General features: G+C 43.9%; 1 long non-coding RNA gene across 1 annotated transcript; it reads left to right on the plus strand.

Moving 5' to 3' along the window:
• Positions 1–187: 187 nt before the first annotated feature.
• On the plus strand, positions 188–2,808 carry LOC106896644. Its single transcript, XR_001413655.1, has 2 exons — positions 188–556; positions 1,841–2,808. It is a non-coding gene; the product is annotated as an uncharacterized LOC106896644 (long non-coding RNA).
• Positions 2,809–7,791: the final 4,983 nt, after the last annotated feature.

Genomic DNA, 7,791 nt, shown 5'->3' on the forward strand with positions numbered 1-7,791 from the left:
AAGATGATGGAGGGCTTGGATCATCTCCCTCATGAGGAAAGGTTGAGAGACAGGGGTCGTGGGGGACACCCGGGGAGGGGAGGGGAGGGGAGAGGAGAGGAGGGCACGGCACGGCACGGCCCGCGCAACCGGAGGGACGGGGACTGCCGGCTTCGCAGCAGGCGGGGCCGTTTCCAGGGGAGGCGGGGGCAGGGGGTGCGCTGTCCTGTCAAGCTGAGGGGAGCGGCGGAGCCACCGGCCCCGCGGCGGGGCTTTGAGGGGACGCTGAGGCCCGAGGGAGCGCTGAGGCCCAGGGCCCGAGCCGAGAGCGGCCCGAGGCCTGTCAGGAGCCGGCGGGTCGGAGCGCAGGGAAGGAGCCGGCGCTCCCCGGGGGGTGAGGGGTGGCACCGGTCACGGCCCCAAAGGGAGCTCTGCCCCGGGACCCGGCGGACGGGAGCCGCCCAGCTCTGCTCCCCGGGGTGGGCTCTCCCCAGGCGCTGACATGACAGCCCAGGCGAGTGGATCCCCCAAGGCCAGGATCCCCACCGTTTTCCCTGGAACACTGTTTCACAGCCCGGTGAGTCTCGCTGTCAAGGAATGCTCTCGGCAGCCAGGCTATCCGGGGTGCCCCCTGCTTCCCCTTCCGTACAGCTCACCCGTAGCATCCTCTGTATTGTGCCAGGTAGCCTCAACTTGTCTTGGATGTTCATTGCTCAGTCGCTGAAAAGCTTATTTTTCTCTCACAGATCCAATAACCACATTGTAGAGGGAAGAAGACCAGTAGGTATCACAATATATCGGATGCCTAAATGTTTTTCAGACTAGTCCCGAACTATAACGCAGTCCTTTCTGGCTGATGTGCACTAAGTCTGGCTCCTCTCTCACCACAACTTGTTGCCCTTTATTGAACTTGGCGCAGTGCCTGCACGTAAGCCCCAAAACCTAAAGCTTTGTAAAAGAAATGTAGCTGGGTAATACAAGGATAGAGCTGTGGGTGACAAAGTCTCAACCTTTTAATTTTCGTGCTGACTTGTTTGGTACCTCTAGGCAAGTTATTTCAGTGCTTTCTGCTTCTTTAACAAGAAAAAAAGAATAGTATAATAAAATTATTGATCATGTGGCTCAGGCTGTTAGGCTCAAAAGAGCTTTATCAAAGTATTTTTATTATTTAAAGATGGAAAGTGCAGTAACATTTCAGTAAAAACTATTATTCTGCCTTACCTGCCCACTCCCAGATCTTTCTTTTCAAGATTAAAGTCCAAAAAAGTATGGTAGAACATGTACTTAAAAATATAAAATATGTGACAAGGACATTAGGATATATAATAAGAAGATGGGCTATTTAGATTTCCAAGCAAAAAATTTCTTACTGTGAACAGTAACAAATTTTTGGTTTTATGAGATACTGCAAAATACAGTGTCTTTCAGAGTCATGGTGGTTTTCTCATCTGACATTCTCTATTTGGAGCTTTTAATCTGCATTAGCAACAATACTTCATTTCCTGTTCAAGAATCTGCAGGGTCCTTCAAAAGTAGAGTTGTTCTGCTCCCTGAGATTAGGTTTGTTACGTTTCATATCTTTTGTTTCTTCATTTATTTGTTTGAAGATTATGAAAGGGTGTAGCCATTTCATACAGGCCAAAGGAGAATTTTCATTAAAAACCTATGACAGGTTTTGAAAATGGTATTTGGAAATCACTTTTATCCTTCAAAAGTAGGAATAGAAGGGAACTGCAGGAGTCTGTCCCTTACCAGACATATTGTGGGAATGAACCAGAAGATATTTTTGCTGAGAGTTAGTATCACAATCATATAATGTGCAAATAATGTACTTTTCCATTTCTGTCTCTACTACTGATAGGCCATGGAACTCGGAGATGGTGTCCAAATTCTGTTGCTCTGAAATGAAAAATGTTATGTTGATCTTCTTCAAGTTTTTGTATGCATCACGAAAATATCATCCCCATTTTGGGAAAACCAACAGATCGATCCGTGACCCAAAAAAGGGCCCAGACTGCAGCAGTTCCACTGGATGTCATAACTTAGGATTGCAATGCACTGGCAGGGCTGTTTGGGGAAGCTTGCATAACATCTGTTTGCAACATGCCTGATTCAAACCAGCACTCCTCCTCTCGTCAACGCTGATGACTTTTTAAAAGTAAAATAAACTCCATCGTTATGCAAGCAAATTGATTTTCCCGGGTGCCTATCCAGATCTGCTTGAAGCAACAGAAAACCCACAACTTAAAAGCTATTTATTTTATATTTACTAAATATTTTTACCGTCCTTGTGTCCTTTCTTCTTCTTCTTTTTTTTTTTTTTTGGTGTTCTGATCTCATTCCTGTGAGCCATACTCAAGTGAGTACTCTTTATGACGCCAGAGGGACTACTCTTGTAGAGGGATTGGTGTAGTTAAAAATCCCCACTCACTGCTTCGAACATTTTTAGTGCTGTATTCTCATTATGTTAGCGTCGTAGGGAACGTGTAAAGACATGCTTCATTTTGGATGTTTACTCCCCAGATTGTTTTTCACAGATGGTTTTATTTTCAGGCTTCTTAGTTGTCTTGTTCCTCTTAGAAGGTGTGGCTGGATATCTTCACTCAAAGATCTTAATGGCTTTCTAGCTTCTATGTAAGCGCCGTCGCCATTTTTAATACTGAACAATATAAATAAATGAAGCATAAATTACAAGGTTTGCTTGTTAGTTTTGTTTGTAGTTTTTGTTTGTAATACTGAGACCATGTTAACATAGGATTAATATTTTATATCACACATACTTAGAGATTTCAATGTGGATGAACAATAAAAGATGAATTACTGTGGTAATGGATTTAGAGTCATTGCACTAATCCAAGAATTTACTTGTTTCCATTTTTTATATCTGTTGTTTGTTTCAAGTGTCATATGAAGACACAACAGAATTAAAAACCTATTTTGACCATCTTCAGCACTCTACACGCAGGAAAAGCTTGGTGAAAAATATAAGAATTCCAAGTAGCAAAGGACAAAAGACAATGAAGAAAGGACAGGGAGAATGACTGGAGCCGCACTCCGCTAAGTGTTACGTAAAAAAATCATAGCACTCATTCCCAGTAAGATTCAATTTCAAGATTTGTAGTTTGGTCTTACAGACAGATGTCTAAATACTTCTGAAAATAAAAGCCATTGGGAAAGACTATGTTTCAAATGGAATCAATTTATAACAAATGCCGAAGCTTACAGCAGTGTTCAACACGCTTTTATCTCCAGTTGCTCAGAGAAAAAGATGAAGAGATCTGAAACATATATTAAGAAGGCAGCACAACATCTGCTGTGGCAGGTACACCGCTGGGAAATTGGAAAAACATGAAAAAGTACTTGAGCAAAAGAATCCCTTTCCATTAAACAAGACTTGGGGGATGAAATCTCATTGGGACAGCAATGTAGAAAGACCTTAAAAATGATCCAGCATGGAAAGCCTTGTTTGCTCTGTGACTAGTATTTAATGGCACAAGAAATATTTGGAGATGGAAGATGTTGTTGCTACCCGTCCCTATTTTAGAAGGAAATGAGGAACGCGTTACAACAAAAGAAAAAGTCCTTCATCTCTTATTCAGAACTTTTGTAGAGAGTTTCAGCCTAGTAAGGACCAGGGGGCTCTATTCAGCGAGTTACCGTTTGCTTCAATCATGGGCAATTTACCAGAGATTACTCTGCAGTATCTCTGAATAGCTATAACATTCCAAAGAATGAAAATCAAATCATCTTTTCAGGACTCTATTTATAAGCTCTTGTGTGCTCCTCTCTGTCAGCTCATCCTGGTTTCAGTTGAATCTCGAAATATAAAAGACTCACAAGACATCTTGCTTAGGTGCACCTGCCCCAAGTCCTTTCCTGAGGGGCTCCTAGGAAATTAAGACTGTGTGGTTTCTCCTTTGCAAATTGTCCATTACAGAGATTTGTTCATTACAGAGATATGTCCATGGGATATGAGTTTGGGAACATCAAACACACAGTGTCCAGTAGTCAGGGCTGGTACTACCTTGAACTTGAACACGTAAGGTGATACAGTCACCCCACGCTGCACGCCTTTTGCAATGTTAGCAAAGATGGCCTGTGTATGTATATGGCCCGAAGACCACCATTATCCTTTTAAAATGTATAATGTTTTACATTGAAATGGTTAATGTTCGGACAACATTATCAGCACAGCTATCTGAGGATGGTTTGCCACACACACGAGATAACATCACTGCAACCTGAAGCAGGATCAGAGAGTAGATTTCTTGGATGACATGAAATGGGAGTGGTCAGATTTACCTCCTAATATTTCAAAATTATCTTCCCATCACATCTAGCCATTAGCTTCCGTAACATTCTTCCCGTCGAGCTAAGGTTACAGTAGATAGTTTTTCTAATACTAATAATTGTGTGAAACTCACAGGCTGATGATATTGTAAGCCAGGAATCTGCAGTGTCTGTTTTTCACTATCATTCAGGCTGTAAATTGCTTCCATCTTGGACAAAAGCGGCAAATCATCTCACTTTGGTGTTTATGATCATCAATCATCTGAAGGTAGTACCGCCAGCCTGTTTCTGCGCTGGGTGATGTATGGCTTTGTAGTAAAAACCAGACTCTGTCCTAAAACACTTACAATAAAAACAGGCATTTATTAATACATTTGTAGATAAGTTTTAGGAGTGTATGAATGCATAATGGCTTGACGAAGGTCACATGGGAGGTCCATCAGAAACATTATTTGCTCATAAATCTCCCCAGTCCTCGCACGCAATCTCGGCTTTAGAAGTATGTTTTCTTGTAACACATCCAAGGATGATTCTCATAAACTACACTACCATATCATCATTGTAATTTCACTTAAAAGTGTCTTTGTTTCGACAATTCACATCATGTGTTGTTCCAAATGTGTGTTATCTGGTGCAAACAGTTGCTCAGGCTGTCTTGAATTTTTCACAGTTTTATGCAGTCCACGCTACTTTTAAAATCGAAGCCAAATTCACTTTTCTTGTGGATTTACAGTCCAAGAGAGCAGCAGCTTGTATGGATGCTCCTTTCATTGCGTGGGGGTAACACCCTCTTCATGAATGCTGATTCACCCAGCAGCTCCCATAAAACAATGACTCCCTTTTCCATTGCACAGCTGAACTTCCCAGAAACGTCGCTCCCTGAAGCTACTTCTCCCTGTGTGGCAGCCTACAAGGTTTAACATTCCTGCAAGGAGCATGTGGGGAAAGGACACTGTGCAGAGGAACGTGCTGTCTTTGTCAATGGGATTGCCAAGTACAAAATAACCAGATTCTGTTCTCCTGTTTATTTTACACGTCCCGTTTCCCTCCCACCCTGCCCCAGCTCTGTAGGCACACGCTCACAAAAGGCTTCAGGCAACAACTGCTGTCTCAAGTTAAGGTCAATCAATATAGCTGATGTGCTGATGTTTAATTATAGGTAGCTGATGGCTTCCTCTGGCACGGGTTAACCTTGTTAAATACATGGTTTAAAAATATCCCTTCAAAATTAATGTTCTGCTCGGTTTTAGATACGCTACATGCACCGGTTCTTCCGTGACCTTGAGGGGATGGGTGGTGACAGCTAAAACACTGCTTTGCTTTGTCAACACCAGGATTCACTCCTACATTATCGAACAAGTTGAGGGGTTGTTACTGTCTTCCACACCAGTGCATCTGATCTCCCCTGACAAAGGGGGCATGAGATGGTTGTATTCATCGCATGAATACCCTGTTAGAGTGTTTTCAGAGAACTCCGTCTGGGCTCTTGGCTTCCATTCACCACACAGTAAGAAAAGGACCATTTGCTTCTGTTCATCTCGTGTACTATTTCTTGCCAGAGAATAAGCCCCAAGTCTAAAAGGATTCTAGTGACGTCTTGATTCTAATAACCCTCTAACTTGAAAATGACCAGCTTTTAAGAAAAACTGATTTTTTATGCTATACTGGAGTTGAAGACACAGTAGTATCTTCCTTAAGATTTTTCTTACTCCTATGCTTTGTCAGTAGTTTCAGTCCTGAGGGAGAACAGCTGTACTTAGAGCAGCTTTTAAGAAACCACTGAATTCACTAGGACACCGGCTCCTATTGTAGTAGGTCAGCATGTCTCCAGCTGTACTCTGATTTCCAGTAATAGACCTAATCTTCTAAATCAATACGTGATTGCCGTCGGGGAGCCTGCATCATTACACCAGGTAAGTCCAATTTTGCCTCCTTCTAAGCTCACTTTTGGGTCTATAAAATTTTTGCAGAAAAGGTCCCCAAGTAAGGGTTAAGCATATTACTGAGCTTCTGTGTTTGATGAAATGGAGACAAGGTAGTTAAAAATATTGAAAGAAAATATAAAACAGTCCAGTACTGGAAAACAACCTTCTGAAGTTCTACCTGCAGTTTTGTAAATTCCTTGAACTTTTCAACAGTAGCATGATATTCTTGTTCTAAGCTGTAAATAGATAAAACCTAATTTAATAGACTCAGTAAGTAACACTCATAACAAACAAGCACCTTCTATCCAAAAAATTCGAAGTCATCTAAAACATTAAACCCAGGGAGAACTGAATCTCAGAAATCCGTATTTTGAAAGCTAAGACTCCATGTATTTTACACCAAAGCAAAAAGGCAACTTTCTTACTATTTTCCCTGAAGATTCATAGGTAGGAGCTGTAATTTGATCTCATCCAGTTAAAACTTAACAATTAATCCAAACTGCCTTCCAAAGGTTTAGTGCATTGTGATGTACATTAGAAAGAGGAAGAAATTACAACTGTGAAGGGTCAGATTTTACTTCTCTTACCTTCACTGAACTCTGAGACTAAGCATCTTATTTCAGTGTTTTTGAAGAACGTGATTTTTATCGTTACGCTTAAGGGATTGCAGAAACAGGTCCCACGTGAAGACGACATTCAGTGGAGTATTACCTTTGCTTGCAGAACGATCTTTGATCGCCCTTACAAATTCGCGGTGGATTTCCCCTTAATTAATGCGAACTAGCAGGTTGTGGCGGCACAATTTAGGTTAATTCGAAATGTTTTACAGTGCACCCCTAATTATTGGGGGGAAAAAAACAACTCAACCCGTTATTAAAAGCATGATAGTGGCAGGGTCTGGCTGCTGTGGGCCCTGCGCTGGGCCAGCTGTTTGCTTTGGATAGCTCCTGCCTCTGCCGTCCCGCTGAGCGCCGCTTCGGCGAGGGCTCCTCACCGCCGGGACCGACAGGGACACGGCGCTCAATGTCCCTCCAGGGACATTTTCTCCTTTTTCTCCTTCCTAAGGTGCCCTGGGGGATTCGGGGGCTCTTGCTTCCCCGCCAGCCCGCTGCTCTTTTGTCCTCGGTGCGAGGCCTCCGCAGAGCTCCTTTTCACATCATGTCAACACTCGCCCTTAATTAGTCCTCCCTGCATTAATGAGGCATTCCTCATCTCCGGAGGGTTCAGTGTGGGGGCTGTTCCTGCCGTCTGCGCGGGGCTGGAATGACAACGAGCTAGGGACAGCTCCGCGCCGGTGCCCCCCCGCCCCCTCACCGAGCGGGGGTGCGGGGGCAGCCGCCGCACCGGGCGCCGCTCTCCGCCATTGCGGACGCTGGCTGAATGCCGCTTTTTGTCCCTCGCCTGTACCCCCACGCACAAATAAACCGGATCTTTTGTTCTTCAGTCAGAAATCTGCCTTTGGCCTGGCAGGCAGAGGTTTATCAGCCCCCTGAGTGGGCGACAACGACCCACGGCCCCTGTGCCCGGACATTCTGCCCCCTGCCCTCACAGGAGGAGCCGCAGCGCTGTGAGGGGAACCTAGCCCGTTCGGGCGGGA

The sequence above is a fragment of the Calidris pugnax genome, unplaced genomic scaffold (assembly GCF_001431845.1).
Source record: "Calidris pugnax isolate Ruff unplaced genomic scaffold, ASM143184v1 scaffold171, whole genome shotgun sequence".
NCBI classification, from domain to species: Eukaryota; Metazoa; Chordata; class Aves; order Charadriiformes; family Scolopacidae; genus Calidris; species Calidris pugnax.